Source organism: Camelus dromedarius, chromosome 13 (assembly GCF_036321535.1).
Source record: "Camelus dromedarius isolate mCamDro1 chromosome 13, mCamDro1.pat, whole genome shotgun sequence".
Lineage (NCBI taxonomy): Eukaryota > Metazoa > Chordata > Mammalia > Artiodactyla > Camelidae > Camelus > Camelus dromedarius.
In genome coordinates, this window is record NC_087448.1 from 15,866,568 (window position 1) to 15,893,696 (window position 27,129).

Below are 27,129 nucleotides of genomic sequence, written 5' to 3' on the forward strand. Positions count from 1 at the left end.
AAACTTTAGTTGAATGAATAAATTTTGTGGGACCAAAAAAAAAATCCTCTGAATGAAAAACATTATGAAAACACATCTAAACTATAAGGCTATATATAAAAAGTTAAAAGCAAAAGATGAAAAAGGCAGCCATGCAAATAAAATCTAAAACAAAGCTGCTGTATCTATTTGATATTGGACAAAATAGAATTTAAGGTCCATAGCATGACTAGAGATAAAATTGGTCATTTTGTAGTACTAACGGTTTCAATTTCCAGGAACATAAAATGTTTCTAAATTTGTATGTATCTAAAAACTGTCCCAAAATGCACAAAGAAAATACAGAAATGGGGGGGACACTGACAAATACACAATCATAGTAGTAGAATTCAACAAATCTCCCAGAAATAATTAGGAAGCAAACAAAATAAGTAATGAATATGGAAAGTTTATAGGATGTGATTGACAAATATGACCTAATGGATGCAAATGGAATACCACATCATGTAATTAGAGAATATACCCTCTTTTGAGACACAAACAGGACATTTATAAAAATTGACCATATGAAACTTGACCTTAATGAAAGTTTCTAACCATTTCAAAGGACTGCTATCATGATGACTATATAATTATAGAATTCAATTAGCAATCAATAATGAAATTAAGTAGAATATTTCCATATCTTTGGAAATTAAAAGAATCCATGTGTTAAGGAAAAATATCATCACAGGTATAGAAAATGATGAAAAATGAAGAAAATTATAAGGAAAATCCTATGTCTTAAGTTATTAGAAAACAGCCGAAACTGTTCTTATTTTGAAATGAAGTTGAAAATTAATGAGCGAAACATCAATCTTATAAGTTATAATAAATCAAAACCAAATACAAATGAAAAGGACATAAAAATAATGTAGATAAAAGTAGAAATTAATGTCATAAAAATAAACACTAGGAAGTTTGAAAAAAGCCAAAAGGTGGTTCTTTGAAAAGGTAACAAAATAGATAAAATTTGATCAATGGTACCATTCATTAAAGTATAAGGCACAAATAACTAATACCAGAATGAAAAAAGGAGACCAATTCCAGATGTTACAGAGATTTAAAAAAGCTAATGTGAAGAATTTATGAGCAACTTTTGTGCCAACACATTTGAAAATTTAGATGAAATGCTCAAGATCTTAGAAAAAGTAGAGTTTTAGCCAATCAAGAAAAAGAGGGAGCCTGAATTAGTCCTCAAAAATCTTCCAGCACAGAAAATTCCAGGCCCTATGGACTTTAATGTGCTATTATTATAGAAAAAGATAATAATGGCAAAACATAATAAATATGATAAACTGCAAATTGACACTTAAAAAACATTTCCCATGCTTACAGATGGTACGATCAGCTTGCTGTGAAGTTCCAGGGCCTTGGGCTGTAAAGAAGCAGATGCTTGCTATTGTATTCATGACCATCTCACCCAAGCTCGAACATCTCCATTCTCAGTATCTTAATCCTCAATCATTCTTCTTTGTCACAGCATTAAAGAACTAAATGTCAGGCCATACGCCTATTGGCATGCCTTTCTTTGAACCTTCATAAGATACAAAGAATGAAAAAAATACTGACGTGTCATACTTAAGCATTCACGCCTGGCACTGCATGGACATTTGGACTACAAAGGAATAAAATCAGCACGTTAGAAGGAACATTGTGTCTTTCCAATCTTTGAATTTTAAAACCACAGGAATGATCACAGTGAATCGATTTTATTTTTAGTGTGTCTGCCTCCAACAAGTTTGATTTTATGATGAAAAGCCAATATGAGTTTTTTGGAACTTACAAATAAGTACATTGGGCATCTTTCTATGGTTCTTAACTTTTAAAAATACCCAGAAATCACCATATGTAACCATAAGCTTCCAATTTCTTTTTTCCTTACCTTGAACTTGAATGTAGTTTAAGCATTTTAAAGAACTCAGATATATTTAAGCATATTATTGCTTGATCCTGCTTCAAAATGACATGTAATAATAATAAAAAATAGTAATAATTAAAATAATTATGCTAGGGTCTAGTGACTAGTGTTTACTGAAATGCTTAATGTAGGCCAGCACTGTCCCAAGTACTTTAATAACAGCTAATATTTATTATTCTGTTTCATATACTTTACATGGATTATAGAAGTTTAGTAACTTGCCTGTGGATATGTAGCTATTAAATGGCCACCAAGGATTGAAACCTAAAGAGACTGAGACGGGGTAGTGGTTCTTAACTCTAGTGTGCATCAGAACGACCTGCAGGCTAGTTAAAACACAAACTGCCAGTCCCACCCTGAATAGATGTGGAGCGAGTCCTAAGAATTTGCATTTCTAATGTATTCCCAGCTGATGCTGACGCTGCTGGTCTGGGTACCACTCTTGTCCCAGGCCCTGTGCTCTAAAGCACTGTGCTACTTTGCCTCCCTGCAGCATCTCACTTAATCCTGTCAGTGACCCCGAGATATGCCATACTATCATTATCTCCATTTCTAGAGAGGAGAATTGAGAATGTGAAAGGTTAAGTGTATTATGCAACTTTAAACAGCTTGTAAATAGTCAAGATAGAATTTGAACCTGTCAGTCTGCCTCTGTCCAATTTCTTTTGGAGTGTGTGTATTTGGTTTAAAAATAGTTGAATGTAGATTTTAAATTTTAATTAAATTCCAACATTTCTGGAATCCGTAATTCTCTGTGGAACTCTACACAGTGGTTTCTTGGAACATGGTTTAAAAACCTTTGCAGAGTCCAAAATTTTAACCACTGTTTCTAACATAAGTTAAAAATAACCAAGACCAATCTATGCATTTCTAGCAATCCCTTAAAGAGAATTCAACCAACAGCTTTTGTCTTTATTTATACCAATTCTGGATATCTATTGCTACTTAGAGTATACAGCATTTTCTGAAGTATTGTTTATTTTGAATAATCCTTTATTAAAATAAATGTTTTTGATTCAAAATTGGTAAGTGAATAACAGTGGTGGAGGGAAATTTTCTCTCCAAATTATAATATTCTCTGGTCTAATGACAACTCGGAACAGGTTACTAAACTAAGAGAATTCCCAAATTAACTTAGGAATTCACAGTGGGGAAAAAGACATTATGAATTATAGCATTTGAGGAAACTGTGAATCTAAATTCTTGAATATTTCTTTCTCACTGAATACTTCGACCATTGCTCCTATTTTTGGATATCCCACAAGGACTAATTCACAAGGATCAAAGGCTTCCACATTGACCATTGCTGTTGCTTATTCTTCAGTTTTTTAAAGTACTGCATTACTTTTAGATCAAAGCCATCTTTTGGGTGGTCTTCTTGCTTAAGAGGCAGAGATGGTGTGTGGTAGGAGAGTTTTAAAATGCAAGGGATGTCCCATTTGGACAAATGTAGCTACAGGAGAGACTTCAGGTGGACATGGAAACGCTGTATCTTAGAGTTGCAATGTTTATCTTGGTATTTGAAGACTTCAGGAAATAACCTGGACAATAATAGTACAGAGTTCACTTGAATGTACTAAGTTGTATTCTGAGGAACTTCCTTTGTAAGTCTAGCCAAAAGGTTGCTATCTTACCTGTGCTGTTCAGGCATAGAGTGCTTTAGGCATTAAGCCCTGGGTTAGCTGTGAGGTAGAACAGTGTGCTTGCCTGGCTTGTTCCATTTCCTTTTCTCTTTGAAGCATCTTTAAAAATAAGCTTATTTAAGGGAGAAGCAAACATTACACTGTACTAGTCATATCTGAATGGTGTTTAAATATTTATTAGAATATTTTTCTTTCTTATGTGTAATTTTAAAAGGTCTTTGGTTTTCTTAACTGATCCAGTACACCTCCAGGCTCAATTTAAAATCCCGTAATTAAAAATTTTTTAAATGGGGAAATACAATTCACCTCAAGACTTCTTAATTCTAGGTAAATCCACTTCATTTGTAGAGGATGGTAAGTGGACTGGGGACTCCTTAGGGAGCTATTTCTTAGCGCTCCATAGGAGAACATGGCTCTTCACCTTCCCCTGTATCAACTGTTTGACATGGAACATAAAGGTTTCACTGTCACTTCCACTGGTACCATCATTAATGGGGCCCTGAGCCTGCCTCTCACAGCAGAAAGTAAACACTTCATTTTGCCCTGAATTTGCTAAGGATGACAAGTCAGCACAGGAGTGCACACTCCTTGGCTTTTGAGAATTCTTAGTCTAACTTTCCTTCATCTTTTTCCCCATAAATTATTTCCTGAACTATTAGAAAACTTTCCCAGTGTCCTTATCACCATAAATGCTTTGAGTAGTGATAACCGTGGAGATAAAATATCCCATGGTTCCCTTGTTTTTAGTGACCAAACTCACTACGGATTTCCCCCCTCAACTGTGAGCTCCTGCATCGTCTTAAAAGACCTCTAATTGCATCTCTAGCTTATTAATAAAGCTTGTGCTCCTTTCCTGTAATGGAAAAATTATTTCCTTACTTTTATTTCATTTTGGAATGCCTTTATTTTCTAAATGATATGAGTTTATTTCTCTTGCCATATTCTCTCTCAGTTGTTAGCTGGTCAAACTGTAGGCATTCGATTTACTCTTTTCAATCTTCCTTCATAGATCAGTCCTTCTAGTTCTGTTGGCCCTTTTATTACTCATTCTTGAATTCTCATATAAATGCTAACTGCAAAGCTATATAACCAACACATTTCTGAAATGTAGTATGTCTGACAAAATTAAGTAGACTTCTGTGCATATTATGAAGAAAAGGGTGCTCTTCTGGGACTCTTTACTTGTCTTTGTGCATCAGCCTGGTACCAGTAAATGTGGAACAGTGTACTTGGATTGCAGGCCCACTCGAACCTCTGGGAGTTGTGTGGTTATTTGGTTACTGTCTGTCCTCCCACAAAACTATAAACAACTTGAAAGCAGGAACTATGCCTATTTTTCTGTTTGCATATATATATATATATATATATATATATGGTGAATAATTGAATTTTAGGTTGAAAATTCTATAGTGTAATGCTTTAAAGTAAGAAAAAAATCAGACTTTCTAAATTAAGTGTCTAGAATTATTTTAGCAGTCAGTTAACAGAAGTGCTTGAATTGAAATAATTGAATCACCTGCCCCATCCCTGTTATTATACTCTATAAGGAAAAAGTCAGTCTTAAAGCTAAAAAAGATTCAGATGTTGACTAGAATGTGTTAATGTTTTTAAGATTTTATAAAATTGCAATAGTTAGCTCAGGCTGCCATACCAAGACTGGGTAGTTTAAACAGGAGAAATTAATTTTTTTCACAGTTCTAGAGGTTACAAGTCCAAAATCAAGGTGGTGGCAAATTTGGTTTCTGGAGAGAGCTCTTTTCCTGCCTTGCAGACAGCAGACTTCTTCCTGTGTCCTCACACGGCCTTTCCTCTGTGTGTGTCTCTGAGAGGAAGCGAGCTCTTTCTTGTCTCTTCCTCTCTTACAAGAACACCAATTTATTGGATTAGGACCCCATCCTTATGACCTCATTTTACCTTAATTACTTCCCTACAGCCTTATCTTCAAATAGTTACACCAGAGGTTAGGGCTTCAACACAACGACTTTTAGAGAAATACAGTTCAGTCCATTACAGATTAATTTTTCACCTCAAGTAATACGCATTGTTTTAATAGTGCTGGATTAACTGATACTGAAATAGCAAAGAACAACGAAGGCATTGCTTAGTTTCACTTGGTTTAGACTTTCAAAATCACCACGGTCTGAGGTGTTTCCTGGCACCAACAATCAGTTCTCTGATTCTCCAGACACCAACTAGTGTCCAACAATTTAATTCAGTTCTACACGAACTACCCAGAGTTAGCACAGACCCCCAGGTAAAGGACTCATCCCACAAGACTGCCCCCTCACTTCACATGCCAGTCACAAGTCCTGGGCCACCTTCTGACAACTGGCTATAAATCAGGGGTCCCTAAAACCCCTCCTCAGATTCAACAATCTGATAGAATGTCTCACAGGACTCAGGAACACCCTTTACTTGCAGGTATTGGTTTGTTATAAAGGATACACTGCAGGAAGAACTGAATTGAAGAGATGCATGGACAAGGTATAGGGGAGAAGGAGAGATGTGGAGCTTCTGTACTGTCTCTGGGCAAACCATCCTCCCTCTCAGCACCTCGATGTGTTTATGAACAAGGAAGTCCTCTGAAGAATCTCATTGTTCAGTTTTTATGGAGCTTGATTCCCTGCCCCCCCCTTCACTCCCCAGAGTCAGGGGTGGGACTGAAAGTTCCAACTTGCTAATCACTTAGTCCTTCTTGTGACCTCCATATTGAGGCTAAGTAGGGCCCCCCCAAAGTCACATTATTATCATAAGCTCATATGTGATCCAAAAGGGCTCATTATGGATAAGAAAAGACACTCCTTTGCTCAGGAAATTTCAAAGGTTTTTGGAGTTCTGTACCAGGAACTGGGGACAAAGACCAAATATACTGTTATATTATACGACACCATGTTTAAAGAGTACTGCAGAGAGAGTTAGTCTTGAAAGTTAGAGTTTAATTTGTAAAGATCAGATTGGAGAGAGAAAGGCTCCCTGAATTCCAAAGTCTGTTCTATTAATATCAAGATCTAGACTCTAGAAGACTCAGGAGTTTCAGGGAGTATGAATAATCGATGTGAAAGTGGTTTTCACACTGAAATGAGATAATGGTTTAACCAGTTCGCTCAAAGGGGAAGAAATAGAAAAGAGAGTAAGAATTAAAACTGGAGAGTGTATCTGAGAGGGAACCGGCCTTGGACTCTCCTGAAATTGAATCTCTGCAGAGCTGGGCACTGTCAGTTTTCCCAGTAACTTTGAAGATCCATGAGCAGAAAAGACTTGTATTCCAATTTTTATACAGACACTGGGAGTGATTTTTCTTGTAGAATTTCCTAAACTATGGTAAAAGTTTGGAAATTTTTTTTCTTCCCAACTCCATGATACGGCATTTCATGCTTATAATTAAAATTAATTCTGTCCTTTTTCAATTTTTAAATAAATGAGTGTATTTCTATATTAATGATATTAGAGAGGTCTTGAAACATGGTTTGTCTTCTAAATTTGGGGACTTTTCTCATGCCTCCAGAAATGCTATATTTCAGGCCCCTTCTTTGAATACTAGGCTGTTAATTTCCTTGTAACAGTTACTAGAGATGAAAACAAAGGTAATGAACTGAGAATAAATTAATTGTCTTTCTAGAATGGTTTTGGAAACCTCAAAACTTTTGCCATGGCAGAATTGTCACAGTGCATCTCCAAACAAATGAAATGTCAGATGCTGTCTTACTGTATACGGTCAGCAGAATTTCAGAGATGGTGAAGTGATTCAGTCACTGATACGAGTAGTCAAACACATCGCTTTTGGGAGCCTAAATCTGACAAAATGGAAGCCTCCAGAAAATGTCTTCTGAGTAATGTTTTTTTAACAGATTGACAAAAGGAAGGAAAAGCCATGACTCCTAGAGTAAAGAATTATTATTATTTTTTTCCTGTTAATCTGGAATCAACTCCTCTGATCAGATGGGTAGTCTTTCTGTCTGTGTATTATCCATATCTTAGATCTATAGTCTGAAGTTCCCTGAAGTTTTGAAAGACCAAAGAAATTAATTACTGATGGCTCTAAATAGATTCTGCAGAAAACTTGTAGAGTCCCTAAGGAGAATACAGATTGGAAAATGGTTAAAAAACACTGATCGGAAGCAAGGTGTGATAACTTATGAAAACTTGTGCTCTCCTGGTTACAAAAAAAAAAGAAGAATTTTCTCTCTCAAATACCTGAAAGAGATTTTCTACTTTGATCCTTTTAGCAAGTGTTGTCCGTGTTATGTTAGATAATAATATCAATTGGTAATTCTTGCTTCACTCTTTAACTTAGAATAGAATATTTGAATTTCGTATTTTAAGAAGTATATGTAGAGATAGGAAATGACAGTCTTTACTGAAGCTTTCAAAATAAGCAAAACAACCACATCAGCTTTGGATTCACATAGTGAAATTACTTTTTGGTAAAATCACTCATAATGAGATCATTATGGTAACTTAAACTGTTACGAGATCTGAGATGGAATTTCCACATTCAGAATTCCTTAACATAATAGGCTTATAGTGACATTTCAAGGTACTCTGAACATAACAGGTATTTTGTGCATGAAACTTTTCTCCCCGAGGCTCGTGGTAAGCATGGAATAATAGAGCCAACACATTTTCCTTTATAGGGCAGCGTCAAGAGTGGATATTTGTTATAACGTTTGCTCTGTCTTACCAACTCTGCTGAGTGTGCCAATCAAGCTGATTACACAGCAGTTAAGGTTTTTGGCAGATTTTTCTGCCATTTGAGCAAGGGTAAAGGTAACGTTCTCTCTAAATAACACCTTGCCTAATATGTCTGAAGAGCTCTAAGGCAATGTCAAGGCAGTTCAGATGTTGAGGCATGGAGATAAAAGCGTGGTAAGGACGTGTTTACCGCAAATAGCAATTGTTATCAGTATGTCTAACTACAGCTACAGTTCAATTTCTTTTCCCTGGTATGTAATTAGATGGAGATCCTAAACTATCCTATAATAATGAAAAAAATGACACATGTCATAGATCTTTATATGTTATCAGGGTTTTACTGTCAAATATGAGTGAATGCTGAAAACATTCAGTGAGATGATGGTAATTACAGATGGGGACTATAAAATTAAATCTACTTGAAGTTTCATGTTAGTAATGAATGGAGGGAAGGGAGTTTGCAAAAACACAGTTTTCAGGACAGTGGCTAAATAATTTAGCACAAACCTCAACATTTTAATTACATTAAGCAAAAGGCCTAAACTCAGAATATACTTTTCAATTTGTTGGATTCCCTCTAAATGACAGAGAGAAGCATATTACAAGGAAAGATATTTAAGAAGCAGTCCCAGTTTGAATGTCTTCTTGAACTAAAGTGGAAGAAGTGAATGACTTCCTTAATAAATTTAAGTGACACATAATAATAATGTTACCATCAGCAAAAATATAACACTTACTACAGGCCAGGTACTGGTCTAAGCATCTTATATACAGAAACTCATTTAATCCTTTGAACAATCCTGTGAAGTCATTAGTGTCATTGTTCCCATTTTACAGGTGAGAAACTGAGAAAATGAAGGGTTGACTAAATTGCCTGAGTCACAAAGCTGGGAAGTGGTTAACCTGGGATTCCAATCCATACTGCCTCCCACTACTGTCCCTTACTTACAGAATATACTACACTGCCACAAAAAGTAACACTGAAACCAGCACTTATACCTTCCCTACAACAGGCACTGCTGACCAACACCCTGAGAGGTAGGTACTATCATCACCCACATTTCTTGAGACTATGAGACCCAGAGAGGATAAGTGGCTTGTTAACATCACAGATAATACATAATGGAGCTGTGATTTCATACTTAGAAAATTTTGTTGTAGAATTCCTATCTTTTCCACTATTTAATTTTTTAACGTAGGCAATTAACTTAGTTTTGTCCCAATCATAATAATCAAAATTTGATGGTTTGTTAAGGTTTCTCCTTTCTAAATTTCGCATTATTTATAAGGCTTGAACCAAGGAGAAAATCTTACGCTATGCAAAGGACAATATTTATCACACAGGAATTGGGTGATGGATATCTACTTTGCCAGATTTGAATTTTTCTGGGTTGGCCCATTGGGTTGCTCAACTTTACTCAATTCTTAAATGTTTTTTTTCTTTTTCCTGTTTTTAAAATGTGGATGTACTCATAATCTGAATCCACTGGTGATTAAAATAATTAAATTACTAAGACTTACTATATAGTAGAATAGTTGTGAACATCAATCCTGGGGCCAGATTGCCTGGGTCTGGATTTTTCACTGAATAGTTTTGTGATCTTGAACAAGCTACCTAACTAACTATACTTTGATTTACTCATCTAAAAAATGGGAATAATAGTAGCCCCTGTTTCACAGGGTTGCTGTGAAGACTAACTGGGTATTTCTGTGTAAAACGATTAGCACACTGCCTTGCATATTTAAGTGCTATATATGTCTGGTAGTACTAATGCTCCAGCTCACTAAACATAATCCCATCTCAGGGCCTTTGCACACGCTCCACTCTTCCCCCAGATAAGTACATGACTCATTCTTCATTTCCTTTTGGTTTTTTACTCAAATGCTATCTTTTATTGTAGGCCTTTGCTGGCCACACTCTAAAACTGTAATGCCTTCCCTGACTTCCCTGTACTCTTCACATCCTTTCCTTGCTTGGTTTGTTTTCCTTATCATTTATGTATTTCCTTATATGTCTCCTTAGGATTTCTTCTGGTGCTTTGTGTTTCCTCGATGTTTTACGTTTTACTAATTTTTCCTATTTAGAGTCTCTCTCTCCGTACTAGAATACAAGCTCCACAGGAACAGGGATTTCTTTCCATTTTCCTCTGGGCTGTTTTCCTCTGGCCGAGTACGCATGCTTGCATGAATATTTCCTCTCAGTGTGAGGGAGCGTCACATGTCGGGTGCCATGCGATATCTTAGGTTTTGTATTAAAAACGATGCAGACACTTGAGTTTTTATAGAACTATAAAGTCTGCTACCCGTCTTGGTGTGAATTAGAAAAAGATGCTGCTTCCTCCCTCCTGAGCTAGGGGATGCGACTTGGCTAGGGAAGCTCAGGGTAGATCTCAGGCTGCCGCCTTTGTACCTGCTAGAAGTGCAGATTCTTATTGAGAGGATCAACTGAGACATGAATATGATGAGTTGAAATAATTTTTAAAAAACAAGTAAAATTGTATTATCTGTTTATATCTGTGTATCTAAGTAATCTATGCACATCAGGTTCTAATCTCTTCTTTTTTCTGATGAGATTGATATTATTTACGTGGCAGCAATGCATTTTATTTAAACCTTTAAAATGTATTTAAAATATTACAAAGAATAATTTCAACAGAGATTGCTGCATTTAAAATCAATGAAAATTTACTTTTGAAATTTTACTTTCCAGTGCAAGGAAATTTTTGCCAGAGGGAATCAGGGTTGCTTTTTTGGTTCTTTAAGATTGCCTCAGTATAGGCTGGATTTGAAATTTTTACTTTAACTCCATTTTGAATTACCAAGGGAATATTGGATAATATCTATAATAGGATGATCCCATTTCTCAGAAAAAATGTTGCACATTCCCATAAAAGACAGAACGTATGAATTTCACTGGTGTGCCTGAGTGCCTTTCAGAGCTTTTCTTCCTTTCTTGGCTGACGGCCTATATGGCAGTAAGATGAGCTGGTGGCCACAGTCCAGCTCCTTTAGTAATCTCTGCAGGCTCAGTCTTCCTGTGTATATTCTGCTCACTATGTCTCTGAGTTAAAATGGTGATTTCTATCTCTGCCGTCGCTTTAGTTGTACATTTTTCTGGTTTTCAAGATCAGTTTCTTTCCTAGGTTCCTCTCTTGGATTAACCTGGCTGTTGCAATTCGCAATTTAGGGGTCAGTCCAACTTATGCTTACACCTGTACCTTAGAATGTCAGCACAGTCAGGAGTTCAGGTACATGGAGTTACGTGTACCAGCTCTTCCAAGGCATCAGAGAATGTTCAAAGAATTGACATCTTAACAATATTTAGTTTCTTAATCCTAATCCAGGGATATCTTTATTTTGGTTTCTTTAATTTCTCTTAAAAAAGATTTTTAGATTTTGGGTGGTGATCTTGAACATATTTCATTAGATTTATTACTAGATATTAGATATTTTTGGTTGCTATTATAAATGGTATTAAAAATCATTATTGTTTTCTAATAGTTGCCACACCAAACACAAAATTTAGGGACAGACTGGGAGTTCCAAATTTGTAGATATTGACAGGCATATGTAGAATAGATAAATAAGATTATAGCACAGAGAAATATATACACGATCTTGTGGTAGCTCACAGTGAAAAAAAATGGGACAATGAATATATGTATGTTCATATATAACTGAAAAATTGTGCTCTCCACTGGAGTTTGACACAACATTGTAAAATGACTATAACTCAGTTAAAAAAATGTTAAAAAATATTTAATTCATGGTGGATAGAAGACATAAGTGTAAAAGGAAAAAACAAAAAGCTTTCAGAAGATAACATAGGATAATTTTTTTATTATCTCAGGGTAATGAAGGGTTTCTTAAAATATAAAAATTATAAACCACGGGGAAAAAATCAATACATCTGTTTATATTAAAATTAACTTTTTAATATCAAAAGCCCCATAAAAAGAGTGAAAAGACAAGCAAATGCATTGCATAGAATCATATTCTGTGGTGCCATGTGGAAGGGACTGTAACCTATCCCTGCTGGCAGGCATCCCAAAGAAGGGGGAAAGGGAAGGGCGGGGTGGCGATCTGCACAGCTGCTAACTGAATTGTTAGAGAACCAAGCTCGTAATCTGTATTCAACACAAGTATGCTGCTGCCCATTACAGTGTAGCATTACTGAATAACTCAAATAGATTGGAAATGTTAAATAAATAATAATATTAAATTTGAAAAAAAAAAAGAACATTCAAAGAGAGCTAATTAAGCTGAGAGTGGGAAGATGAGTGAGTGGAAATAAGTAAGGAGGAGGAAAGGGCAAATAAGGCTTGGGAGGCACAGGGAAGACTGTATGCTTAGGTACTCGAGCTGGAGGTCAGGGGTCATGGCATAAGGCATTTTGGAGAGAAGGCTAAAAGGGAAGAGTGTAGTAGGAGGCATCATAATGAATTTGAGACTTACTTTGAATTTTAGGTTGTTGGCTAGCATTATTCATCCACAATGTAGTAACCCAAAGCTTATTAAGATTAGATGAGAGATAAAAATCTAGCAATCTTTTTAAAACTAATTACAAAGTGCTGAAGTTCACATATAATTTGATTTAAAAGATAGCAATTAGAATCACATTAAGATTATATATATAATAACATTGCTGTCACTCACTATCTGTCCTTTTTGCTTCAGGGATAGATTTAAAGGCAGTGGCCAGGTAATTACAGTTCCCTCTGAGAACGCCCATGGGAGTGGGCAACTCTTAGCATCATTTATCCTAAGTAGGGAGAGACTGACATCCTCCTTAGAAGACTGTAGGGCAGATGAGGCTGTAAAGGTTGGCCAGAGCCTGATGTTGGAAGTCTTTGAATGACATGTTGAGTAAAGCATCTGAGTGCATTGGGAGAGTCATTTCTGGTTCAGAGCTGTGCTGCTGGGAGAAACCAGCAATGTGGGGGCAAGGGATGGGAGCCTAGGAAACTCATTACAAGAAGGTCGTGGTCATGGAAGTGATGATGACCTGAATTCAGGTCATGTCAGTGGGGGTGGATGAAGATGGATTCATGAGTCACTGCAGAGGTAGAGCAACAGGAATGTGGCGACGTAAGTGGGAAATAAGGGAAAAGAAGGAATAACAAAATGATTCCCTGGGGGCCACGTAATTGGTAGGATTATGGTTTCCTATCGTTATTCAATACAGTGGAGCTCACAGAGATGAATCACATATTTGGGGAAAATAATGAATTCAACTTTAGACAGTTTTGCATTTGAGGTATTTCTGGGACATCTGTGTGGACAGGGCTAATGATAATAATTATAGGAGATACAACATTCCTTAAGTACTTACTTGTGGCTGGATACTGAAGTGCATGCATTTTTCTCAATTTAAGGACGATGAAAGTGAGGCTTAGAAGGTAAATAACTTGACCTATGAGTGGTGGCTGGGAGTTGGACATAGACAGTCTGACACTAAAGCTGGAATATTCATCCTTAGCTGCTGCACCATACGGCATCTGGGGCTTGGAAAGGATGTCGGGGACAGAGGTGAGGATTTGAGAGCTGTTAGTTTATAAGTGACCCCTGCAGTTGTGAAAGGAGATGAGTTTTCCTAGGGAGAGATTATAGAGGGAGAATGCTAGCAGAACACATCTGTACGAGTTAAGCACAATAAACTGATTATAGACATTTAACGTCATGCAATGTTGTAAGACTGCTACACATTGCTTTCCTGCTGCAACCAAATGGCTTTCTGAGTGTAGTGATTCCCTGTGTTCAGCGCAGTTCATCTCCCATTTATTCTTTGGGGATGAAGCCAATTTAACAATATGTATGACTAATTCTTTTCTTGAGAAATAGAGATCAAGAGGTGACCTTCTGCAGTGCCTTCTGATGGCAGGTTAAAATGGAAGGACTGGGGTGACATGAACTGTCTCTATTTCCCTGTAAGACGGTGATTATTCTGCTTCTTTAGCTCACTTGGTATAGGAGATTTATTCACTATTGATCAGGATGATAGATTGGGAAAGAAAAACTATAGGAATTTATAACATAAAGGAGTAAAGCACCCTGCTTGTGGATGCCACTCTATAGGTTAATTTAGAATGATTATTTTTAGTGCAATATCAAGAAATAAAAGCATTTCATTGTTCCTCAGTGCCCCTAAGCCTATTTTTCAAATATCTTTTTGAACATTCTTTTCCAGTCGTAATAGAAGTGACAACAGATTTTAGAGGATCCAGAAGTTTCTAATATATATTGTCAGTCACTACTCTTGGTTTCCAATACATTCTCTGGTACAAATAATCTGCCACTGGGCATTAATTTTTTGGGTCAGGAATATTTTTGGTCTTTAAGAGTAAAGAAATCCTCACTGAAACGATAATAATTCTGGAGTGGGAAACACTGTAGGTCTGAGCTTCTCAACCGTGATTACATGGCAGAGTTACTACCTCGGGGCTGTAAGCAACAGCAGTGCCAGGGCTTCACTCCCAGAAGATACTGGTTTAATTGGATAGGGGTGGAATTTGAGCACTGGTATTTTTTTTTCCTTCTTGGCTTAAACAGAAATTTACTGTCTCATGGTTCTGAGCATCTGAAGTCCAACATGAAGGTGTCCTCAGGGCTGTGCTGCTCTGATGGCTCTAAGGGAGAATCAGTCCCTGCCTCTTCCAGCTCTGGCTATAGGTGTTCCTCAGCTCGGGGCTGCATTACCCCAATTTCTGCCTCTGTGTTTGAACAGCCTTTTCCTCTGTGTGTTTAATCCCCCTCTGCCTTTCTCTTATAAAGACACCTGTCATTGGATTTAGGGCCCACCTGGATAATCCAAGATCTTTCCTGAAGATATGTAACACCTGCAAAGACCTTTTCTTTCATATAAAATTACATTCACAGCTACTGTGGACTGAATCACGTCTCCCCCAAATTCCTATGTTGAAGCCCTAACTTTCAACATGATGGTATTTGGAGATGGGGCCTTTGGGAGGTGATTAAGCTTAGATGAGGTAGTGAGAGTGGAGTCCTCCTGATGGGTTTAGTGCCCTTGTAAGCCGGGACACCAGACAATTTGCTCCCTCTTTCTTTCTCCTCCACATGAAGACATAGCAAGAAGGCAGTGATCCGCAAAACAGAAAGAGGGTTCTCATCAGGAATTAAATCTGCTGGCACCTTCATTAAAGACTTCTAGCCTCCAGGACTATGAGAAAAAAATGTCTGTTGTTGAAGCTACCCAGTCTATATTGGCTTGTTTTGGCAGCCCGAGCTGACAAAGACAACAGATTGCAAGAGTTAGGATGGAGACACACCTCTGGGGGCCACTCTTCAATCCGCTGAAATTGGTATCACCTGAAACTCTTTGGCTACCTTTTTACTTCCCCAGGCAAGGATTAAATAATAGGGGGGAGGGAATTCAGCAGACTCTTCCTTTCTCCTCTACCATTGAATTTTTGGACATTAGTATGTTTAAACTCCCCATGGCATTCTAATTCACAGCTGAGCTGACACACGTGATTGGATAGTCAAATCAGATTCTCAAAAATCTGAGATCCTACGCAGCATCAAGTCGTACTAAGTCATTTTAGTAGTACAAGCCATCAAGAGGTTCAGGTGGAGCAAAGAGAGGTGTGGGGGCTTGAGACAGAGTCCTCGGGTCCTGTCTTCCTTCAGTGGACGAGTACTTTTTACCCAGAATAATAGATTGAGACTTGTATGTAAGATTAGTAGGAATCACCTCCCATAGTGAGGCATTCAAATTATTAAGCATATCTATTTTATATGTGATAAAGCATGTGTAACATTAGTCAGAGCTTATATATGTTACTTTCCTTTAACTATAAGTAACTGTCAGCCAGGGCTAAGCTACTAAGGGCATTTCAGAGAAAAAGTCTGTTTCTCCTATTAAATACTATTGGTCTATTTATCTGGAGGTCCAGTTTATATAAGGATTAAACAAAGTCACCTGCTTTCTCGTCATCCCACCAAGGTGTCCCTTTCCTCCTCCCTCCCCCTCCCCCCATGAACCAGAGGTTGGCTGCTTTAATTCTTTGCTCCCAGAAACCAAGGTCGAGATCCAGCGGTTTAATGGGAATTGACAGCTTGCTGGAGAGTGGCTAGATACTAGCAGAAATGAAGGCAAAGTGATGCCAGGAGAAACACTGCCTGTATCAGTCTTGTTTAGGGCTGTCATTTATGTAACAAACATTCATTGATCACCTATTATTTGCTAGACATTGGGGATGTTACATTAAAAAAAAAAATACAGTTCCTCATGGGTAGACAGACAATAACCAAGTAAGCAAACATGGAAGAAAATTAACTCTCCCATGAACTCCGGAGAGATGAAGAAAGCAACGAAGGAAACCAACTGGAAGAATTTTAACATGGTGCAGTCAGGGGAGGCCTCTCCAGGGAGGTGTTGCTTGAGCTGAGAACTGGAGCATGAGAAAGAGCCTGTTACTTGAAACACTGAGAGAAATGCCTTCTGGGCAGAGGAAGGGAAGGGACTGGTGTGTTCCTTCCGCGACAGAAAGGAGGCCAGTGCAGCTGTAATATGGTGGCCAAGGCCACAGAGAGTGGATGAGACATGGCTGGGGAGGAGGGCGGCAGCCAGGCCGTGCAAGGGCCTGTCGGCCAGGGCTCTAGGTTTAGATTTTGCTCTCAATGCAATGGGAAGCTGCTCAATTCTGAGGGGTATTTAAGTGGGGAAGAGAGGCAGTTCCTGATCCATTTCTCTTGAATAGGCTCAAATTAACTGGGTGCTTATTAACCTTTAACAGAGGGCACTTACCAACAGTTCCTTAACCATGACTGTGTCTGCTGCCACAGGTTTTGCTGACCAGAAAACGACTACTTCCTTCAAGGGAAAGGTCTAAAGCTGCTCCTGGCTGTGGTAGGGCGGAATCTTGCATGACAGTTTTCTAAGTGGGGTAGGTAACAGAGATAGAAATGGTTGGTGCTAGTGTCGGGCTAGGATTATATGCAATGGCTCTGAAAATGGGAAAATATTTTGACCTGTCTCTTATAACTCCAAAAATAATATTGAAACTGATTACTCAAAGAAATAAAATGCATACAGGGATAGGAAGATATCTATTCTTTCATTCGTAATGCAATACATTGGTTAAGTTCTTTATTGTAGTAGAGGCAAAAAAAAAAAAAGGTTTTTACAGTAGACAAGCCAAAATAATTTACATAGAACACAATGGAAAGTGGCTGAGAAGAGGACAATTTTGGAAAATGATCTCTCCAGGAATGCTGCCAAGGGAAGTGGCAGTAGATACTGATTATATAGACCTGTCATGGATTGGTTTAACCAGTCATTCTGGAAATTGAATTGGATTTTTCTTCCTGAAATGATATTTCTGAAGCTGTGCCAAATGCAATCTCTCATCCCACCCATTCTGGTTTGTGTCTGCTTTTCAGACTTAATAGTGCTCAGACATTTATAATGTTGGTCACAGGAAAGTCTCTCCGTATGCCCGGAGCAAATTGATTATGTTACATCATTTTACATGACAATTTCCCTCACTTTAAAGATATATATTGTGCAATAGTGGATGTGTAATACGCAGCACAGTGTGGGAACAGGTGAAGCACAGAAGGGAAGGAAAAGCAACAAAGCATGAAAGCTGCATAAATAAGGTGACTATATAATTCATCCTCCAAACCTGGAAAGTTTTGAGAGGAAAAAGGAGATGCTACAATTACACTTGAACAGCGGGCTTCAACTGGAGATGTTCTGGGCAATCCACTTTGTATGTTTACCCAGTGAATTAGAGTAGATTAGAGAATCCTAGTGAAAGCAAAATATTGACAGGTAGATATTTATTTAAGGGACGGGGGTCAGGATGAGGCCTCAGAATAGGATGTATGACATGGTGTATGGTGGGTGCAATGGGCATATGGAAATTTGGAAGCCAACAGGAAAGGCTGGTAGCCACACCCTCTGTATTTAAAAAAAAAATTACATAGATGGGAATTTCAGGAAATAATAAGTTTTGAAAGATAGACCATCACCAACTCATAGAATGGCCCTGAGATTCAAAATGTGCCACTTGCTAATTGATGAAGAGCTTACTAAAAGTTAGACCTGAGAACAGATGAGCAGAATCTGAAAGTGAAGACCTTGACAGCGATAAACTGGTTCAGAATGCAGAAGTCTCACCATTAGTTTTATTAAATTAATTCTTAGCATCAGCTTTATTATTTTTAATAATTTCACTTATGGTGAGCCTACTATTAACTAGAAGTTAGTTATGGTTGCCCTGTCATTTGAAGTATAAATAAGATTGACTCAAGCCTCTTGTCACCCTCCCTACAGAAATGTCAGGGTCCCTGAATGCTCAGCCTCCTCCCTCCCTCAGCCTGCTGGCCCTCTCGGCTCTGCACTGGCTCCGGTGGGGAGCTCAGCCTCTTTCCCTGTTTTGCGTGATAAAACTCAGGCTTATATTTTTCTAAGTCTCTCTGCCCCCAATTGATTTTATATATTGAACTTCACAATTATGCATGTGCACACAAACATGTTGATATATTTATACATAAAAGGAGTGGTGTATTGAATTTAAATTTCTTTGGATATGTTTCCTGTTATCAAAAAAACATTTCCAGGACAGAAAAACATATATAACTTTAAACTACTGTGATTAAGAATTTCTGATTTGTCTTTACTCTTGTTCATCCTATAGTACCTATGCGTTTATTAAAAACACTTTAAAAAGGTATTGGTTACACATATAGTTGTTAATACGAAGCTTAATACCTTTCAGCTGTGTTTGTCCTTATAATTTGTGTCTTTGATTATTAATATATTTAACTAGCAAATCTTGCTCTATAAGTGAGTGCCTTTCCATATGTGTATGTGTGTATGTGTGTATGTGTGTATGTGTGTGTGTGTGTGTGTGTGTGTGTGAGTGCGTGGTGTAATGCCTGGAGAATTCTTTAAAATGCTTCAAACCAGCCTTGAAATTAAGTCTTAAAGGAAAAAGCCCTTGCCTGTAGAGATTAACTATTTCCAGGCTTTGACATTCTAAAGCCAACTTTTATTTTCTCCAAAGCAAAGTAATTGTGTTGATATTGAGCTGTCGATGGAAAAAAATAGGTTTGGTCTTCTCAAAATACAGTTTCATGATTGCCATTCCTGTCACTATGAGGACAATAATGCACTCAGTTTTTCCTCCCAAAAGGTTAAGGACACTTACATTATCACAAGTAGCACTTTCAAAATTGCACAAAATGATACATGTTCTTTTGAGGGCATTTTATCAATGACTATTGATTCAACCTAGAAAGCAGATTTAATAATGACTATTTTACTAAGTATGGGTCACAGTAAAGTCCCCGAACCAGCAATCTTCAAATAAGTAGGCTACACCTGTATTGACTTCTTTTCTTAAGACTATCTCTTAAGACTTGAGCTTATCAAAATGTTTATTTAAATTGGCAAAAGAGAAATTGTCGTTATTTTGTTACATTATTTCTAACATTCATTGTTGGCATATCTTTAAATTTGTATTCTTATGAAGATGACTATTAGTTTAAGAAACAGCTTTTTTCTTAGATTTTAGGCTGTAAAGTGTACTTTTGATGTTTAGAAAAATTTATGCATTTGATTTTCAAATTATGCAATTAATAAATTGATCTTGTAGTTAAAAAGTTGAAAAAACTGGAGTAAATATACAGTCGCACTGATTTTTTGTGTACTTTTATCTTTAATATTTTACATTGTATTTTTTTTATTCACTGATATTTTCTATTCAAAAATTTTATTTTAGGAAATCATACGAAAATAGTAAAGCAAATAAAAATTGAGTATAAATTTACTAGGTCCTGTTTGTTTTTAAATGACTGGATTATAAAGGATTGCACAGTTCTAACTATTCAAAAAATAAATTTAGGCGTTTCCGCTCTGGAATAGGGTTGACAACCAAACAAGAAAGGTTTAAAGTGGAACTGTGTTAAGAACTGTGAGGAATCTGAGATTTTATCTTACTTGCAAGCTAGTAAGTTGACTTGCAACAGTTTCATGGATGCTGGCAGAAGCCACAAGATTCCTGTGACAGAGACAAAGGACTTTATTACTCTCAGCAAAGCAGTAGACAGAGTATCAGCATTTATTCCAATTCTCCAAGTCCCTGATCCCAGAAGGTGACACAAAGCAGCACAGGTATTATCTGCACATCTAGCAGGTTGTGTTACAAGAGAGGAGCCCTGAGCTTGGATCTTTAAATCTTTTCTTATGGGCAGTAAACAAACCTAGCTTTTGCTCCAAAAAGACACTATCTTCATTTTCCAAGGCTATTCACTATCCAAACATACTTGAGAAGATAATCTGTAAACAAAAGACAATAGGGCCTTCCTGCAAGAAAAACCTGAGATACGTCTGGAGAACTAGCTCCTAGCAAACTGGTTTACACATTTCTGGATTCCAGTAAGTTGTGCTGATGGTTTTGTGAGGTAGTAGAGTGTGGATCTGTTTGAGAAATGGATACATCAATCCCCTAATTAGGTCAAATTTTTCCCCTGGTAGATGATACACTGGGAGGTGGAGCCTGTCCACATCATTTTACTATGAATTGTCATGGCGTTCCACAGCAGACTTCAGCCCCTGTGGGTTCAACTGGACTCTAATTTATATATTTTAAGCTGTGATTGATACCATGGTTAAAACCATGACTCAGAGTTGTAACAGGTGTTTCTTAACGTATTTTCTTCTGGTGGTTTTCCATTAAATCTCTGCCATATCGTCTAAAATCTCCTTCCAGGTATCACCAGAATCTGTTTAAATTCCTGGTTTTAAATTTAGAATTAATTAGTTAATGATGCATTCTTGATCTCACCTAATTCAGTGATGTCTCATAGTTTAAAGAAAGGACCAGTTGGAGTATAGAATTAGGAAATATCCAACTATTGATTGATTTTTAATTTGATGTTTCATACATTGTCACTTGAATTTCCTCATGTTTAAAATCATTTTATGCCCTGTGAGTTTTTATATAACATTCATTTTATAAGACGAAAATAGAGATTTCCTTGACTTGCATGTCTTACTAATGTTTTTAACAGCTTTATTGTGGGAAAATTTATAGCCTCCAAGTTCCCCCATTTTAAATGTACAGCTTGATGAGTTTTACTGAATTTATACAGTTGGGCAACCATCACTGCAACCTAATTTTAGAACATTTTCATCATCCCTAAAACTTTCTTCCTGTCAATTCACCCATCCTTCCTTCTATCCCTCTTCCCCAATAATTTGTTTTGCTCTGTTTCCATGGTTTTTGCATTTTCTAGAAATTTCTTATAAATCAAAACAGTTTTTGTGTGCTTGTCTGATGTCTTTAAGTTAGCATAATACCTTTGGGAGTTTTTCATATGGTTGCAATATGTCAGTTTTCCTTTTTATTTATGTATACTATTCTAATAAAGGGATGACTACTATTTATTTATCTATTGAACAATTGCTTATCTTTTTGTTGCTCCTATTTTTTGACTATGAATAGAGATACTGTAAACATTCATGTATGTATTTGTGTAATCATCTATTTTCATTTCTTGTAGGCCATATGGTAAGTGTATATTTAATCTTTAAGAGGCTGCTAAACTGTTTTTCAAAGAGGTTTTACTATTTCAAATTCTCATCAGCTGTACATGAGGGTTATTTTTCCACATCCTTGCCCATACTAGGTATTGTCTGTCTTTTTGATTTTATCCATCCTGGTGGGTATATAGTGGTATCTCTTTGTAGTTTTATTTTGCTTTTTCCTAATTACTAATGATGTTAAACTTCTTTTCATACGCATCTTTTCATTTATCTGTCTTCTTTGGTGAAATGTCTGTTTGACCTTTTGTAAATTGGATTGTCTGTCTTATTATTGAGCCGTAAGAATTCATATAGTCTTGATGAGATGAGACCCTTGATCACATATATATTTAGCACATATTTTCTCCCAATCTGTGGCTTGTCTTTTCATCTTTTAAACAATAACTTTTGAAGAAAAACTTAACAATGTTCATTTTGGGGATAAGAATATTTAAAATCCACTGGCTATAATCACCTACATTCATCTCTACTGGTGATTCTAGGAGACCTCAAGCTTCCTTCCGCTATACGGTGGTGACATGGGCATTCACAACGTTTGCCTTGGTGACCACTTCCCTCTGCTCCTGGGGCTAATAAGCACTTCTAGTGGACACAATGTTTACATAATTACATATGCAGGGTTCTAGTTCTGCACACTTGCTCCATTGTCTTCTTTCTTTGACTCCTAGAGGGTAATCTATTTCTTTGATTTCTGCATTCTTGGTGGAGCCACCTTGTAGCTCCTAAGAAATTATAATAAAACACTTTTTTTTTTATTATTATGGTCACATTATAGCTATGTAAGGACAGTTTCTTGATCTTAGACAACTATTTTTCAAAGGAAGGTATGTAACTGAGAGTCCTTGAAATATACACCAACAAAAGATGTCCTTATAAGATAAAGTTTGAGTTCATGTTTGATTAAAAGTATTGTTAATTAGGTAAAGTGATATCATTCAACCTCAATGTATAGTAATCCAATATTTCATGCTTAATATTATTTTTCTATAAGAATCACTAGCTTTTCTATTTTTAAAAATTACTTAAAGCCCAACTCACAGTTGACATTTTGCTTTTACTGCAGGAATAATGATAATGAGAAAGACTAAATACATGTTAGCAAATTGATACACTTAAGACATGTTGTTTGCTTTAGAGGATTTGTTGTTCAGATTTTCCAAGTCTTTAAAGATTGACACACGTGTACATTGTGAAGAAAGGTAAATAGCCTCTGAGGCTTAAGGAGAGTTCTACAGAGTATTAAGAGCATAAAAAAGCATGAAAGCTACTAATTCTTATCTTCTAATGCAGAAATGTGAATGAAATCTTGTTTAATGCCCTACTAATCTATCAAGGGACTTTTCTTGTCTTGTGAAGTTTTCTTCCCCTGTGAATAGCAACTAGAAAATTATTATAATTCTATATTATTTTTTCTATAATTACTTAGCTTTGAACATTTGGTTACAAGCCTTTTAATGAACTTTCAACCTTGTATACATTTTCCTCATTTTGCCTTCACAAAAATGTACATATGGCAGACAGTATGAAATACACAGGGTAAAAAGATGCAAATCCTGGATATAATAATATTTAATAAGTAGAACAAAATGAATAAAAATGTCCTTTAAAATAATAATTAAACTTTGATCCCTTTTCTACAATATATAATAGACATGAGAACTCATGGCTGAAACTAATAAATATTTCCATTTAGATACATAGAATAAAAACATGTTCAATGGACTGCTGTGTTTCTAAAATGGTGATATTTATCATGTCAGTTCCTTGTTTTAAATATGTCAATGGTTACCTGTCGACCACTAGATAAAATTTAAGTTTACCTTCCATATGTAGTATTAAATTATTTGTCCTCTTAACGCTTTTTTTCTTATTTGCTACACAGCATCTCCTGAGCAGCTACTTATAGTTTTAAAATTTAACAAAGATTTGATAATCTGTAACAGTAGTTCCTGGGCCCTGGAGGTAACAATATCACTAAGGTTTACTTTAAAAGTCGTCAAATATTCAAAGACCCCATGGTCTAGTGAGGGCATGTTATCCTCATCCTTGTGATTGTCATGATAACGACTGTCCTTTCTTGTTTACTCAGGACCAGTGCCGTGTGATGGGCTTCACATGTCTGAGCTCACTTCACCATTAGTGTAACCTGTAAGGTAGGTCTAACTTAGCTCCACTTTAAAATGACTAAAGTGAAGCTCAGAAGACTGACCAATTTGATTAAAGTTACACTGCTAATAAATTCATAAGTCACATATCAGGAATCATAACTGAGAACTATTTTTGCCATTTTCTCTGCATGTCCTCTCCTGTAACACATTTCAGTCTCCTACAGGAAACACTATAGGAATATAGGAAACCGTGGAAGAGGGGTTGAGGGTATCCACAATCCAGCAAATGATTGTGAAGGGTTTAGGTTTTGCTTCATAAAGATATAGTCACTGTAGCTGAATTTTGAAGGATGCCTGTGACCTTATCAAGTGGACAAGGAGTGAGGAAAAGAAATAGTTCAGTTATTTGCACAGTTAACAAATGAGAGCACAGTACAGGAGGAACGGGGAAGGGACATTACAGAAGCACAAATAACATGGTACAAGCTCTGTCTTCTGTGATGTGTGTGTGTGTAGTAGAGTGTCTTAATATGAAACATAGTGTGTGATTTATCAATATAAATTTTTTCTGAGATTTCAGCAAGCAGTTCCCTAGAAAGGCATTTAATTAGACAATCTTTTGTTTTCAAATAAAGCATTGTTGGTACCATAATCAGATCTCATAATAGTAACACTAAAGTATTTTATTAAAAAATCTCCTGATAAAACACAGAAGTTGTTTAAATTATTTACTATAACAGTTTTTAAAATTGGCATCTTGAACCCAAAAGATAACATTGATCATGGGATTTTTTTAGGGTTCTGCTTTTGATTTTTGTGAGTAGTCCAGTTGTTAACCTTAGGGAATGCTGTTGCCTCATTTACAAGAGTTAACAGTTTTCAAAGGAGTGCCTATGCATTCCTTCCATCCTCTGTGCTGTCAACTGCTATAGGTTTGTTTCTTAATGATTTCAATTTTTCCTAAATAATGCTTCTTTGACTATTGTACACGTTTTAAGTCTCTTCTGAATAACAGCTGGGTACTTATTCTCCAGGTGCTTAAATCTTCTGACATAAGCACTGTTGCTACTGTTTTGTGAGAAGCTCCTTCTGTGTACTTCCTTTTTACACCTGAGGTAGAGGCCACTACTTGTTTTGTATAGTCAGTGTCAATGTGGACGAAACAGTTTCTCCCGCAGTCCATCTGTGAAGGCCAAAAAGGGAAGGACTGACATAATCAAGATGCTGCATTTCATGTGAGAAGAAAAACTATTGCTCAAAAAATGTATCCTCATCTAGAACATTCAAGAATACCATTTAATTTAGAATTCATTGTGGAGCAGAAGAGAAACTGAAAGATTTCACTGTTGATCAGTAGGCATTTAACGTTTATTTCCTCCCTCCCCCCCTACATAATAGTAGGTTGGTTATTTTCTAATGCATTTGTGGTAACTATAGATGTGAGTTGTGGAATAGGCACATACATCTAAATCACTTTTTTATTTTACTAAATCATTTATTAATATTCCCAGGGATTTCGGTGGGGGAAACCCTGTTTATAAATCTTATTTTGATGTTGAAAAATACATTAATCTGCTAGTAGAATAAAGAAATGGAGGCCTTACTTGACTTTAGGGAAGTCCTGCTGTTGAGCTGTTCCAGAGCAGAAAAAGACCCAGAAATTCAGATTTTGAAGTAGGAGGCTCTACTTAAATTCATAGCAAACTGGGTGAATTATTGTAATCATTCTTAAATATATCTTTAAGGTATTTTAAATAAGAAATTTCATAACTTAGTTTTATATCGTCCAAGTGTTTTATTAAGGATAAAATTAGGTAATTTTTTCTTGTACTGGTACCTAAGCTTTCTTTCCCAATGAATGTTAGAGTTGCCATCCTTAATTCAGATACCAGTGTAAACATACTGGGACTGTCACACTCCTTTGTTGCCACCCTCGCAAAGCCTTTTCCACTTGTCCATGTCTATAATTTCAGTCTAACTTTATTCCTTTATTTAAATTATTTCACCAACTCACATTTCCTGATTTGTTTTCTTTTAATCTTTTCCAATATAGATGTAATTAATTTTTATTATTTAAATTTTAGCTCTTTCTTCTGATTGACAGTAGTAACTCATATGTAAGGTGTTCTATTCTTACACTGGATTTCCAAAATGAAAGCCCAAATACTAGCGATCCAGTATTGTCTGCCAGAACCAAATCATTTGTTTGGAAGGGACGAAGAGAACTGTCACTCATAAATATTTTTTATGCTCATGCCATTTTTAAGGTGCAGTTTTGAAAGTGGTTATTTAAAACTGGAGTCAACTTAGAGCAACACGTTATCACCTTCACCGATTGTTATTTATTGAATGTCCACTGAGCCAGTGGCCTGTGATTAGTCTGTTTCATGGGCTATCGTGGGAAGATTTACCAGTCAACTCTAGATTCCTCAGTTTAGATAATTAAAACTTCCATTGTGGCTTTTGAATTTCTAACTCCATTTTTACATCTGGGATGAACTTGTTTGAAATACAAACAAATAGGCAGTTTTTGAAAAAGGGAAAAATGATAGCAGATATTTTCAAATAAAGAGGCAGTAGTTTTGAAATTCTTTTAAATATAAAAAGAGTACAATAAAATGGCAATTAATACAGAAATATTTCATCTAGTTTTAAATTTTTGAACCTGCACAACACAGAAACCTTTGCATTAGTGATTTTCAACAGAAGATGTAAATGACTATGAGTATCTCCAGGGAGCTTTTAGAAAGGAGGAGCTACCTCAGCCTTAAGTCTTAAAATCGTATCTTGTCCAGGAGTGCACAGTGACTCGGATCTGCCGCTCTGCATCATAGGTTTGCATGAGACAGAAAGGCATTTGCAGAAATGGGATCAGTAAGCAAAATATATTACCTTTAATCAACGCAAAAATCTAGATGAGAATGTGAATGACAGGTGGAGTAAACCAGATTTTTTTCTCTCTCTCTCTAGGGAATTTGAAGGTAAGCATCATTGTAGTTGTTTGGGAACTGTAGGGTTTACCTTTGCCAAAAAGAGAGAGCATACCTCTGATCCTTCCACATCTGGTGGAATTAGCCAATTCATGAGTTTCTTTCTTACTAGATATTTTCAATGTCCTTAATTCCGGAATCCCCTTCCTGATGCTAACTTTCCCATCCATGCAAAGTGACT

At 36.5% G+C, this 27,129-nt stretch overlaps 1 long non-coding RNA gene across 2 annotated transcripts in view; it reads left to right on the plus strand.

Moving 5' to 3' along the window:
- Positions 1-27,129, plus strand: part of LOC105089208 (uncharacterized) — a 131,724-nt gene that overhangs the window by 97,816 nt on the left and 6,779 nt on the right. For both annotated transcript variants that reach the window (XR_004141233.2, XR_010383592.1), the window contains exon 3: positions 23,940-24,003. This is a non-coding gene — a long non-coding RNA (uncharacterized LOC105089208). The remainder of the gene's footprint in view (positions 1-23,939; positions 24,004-27,129) is intronic.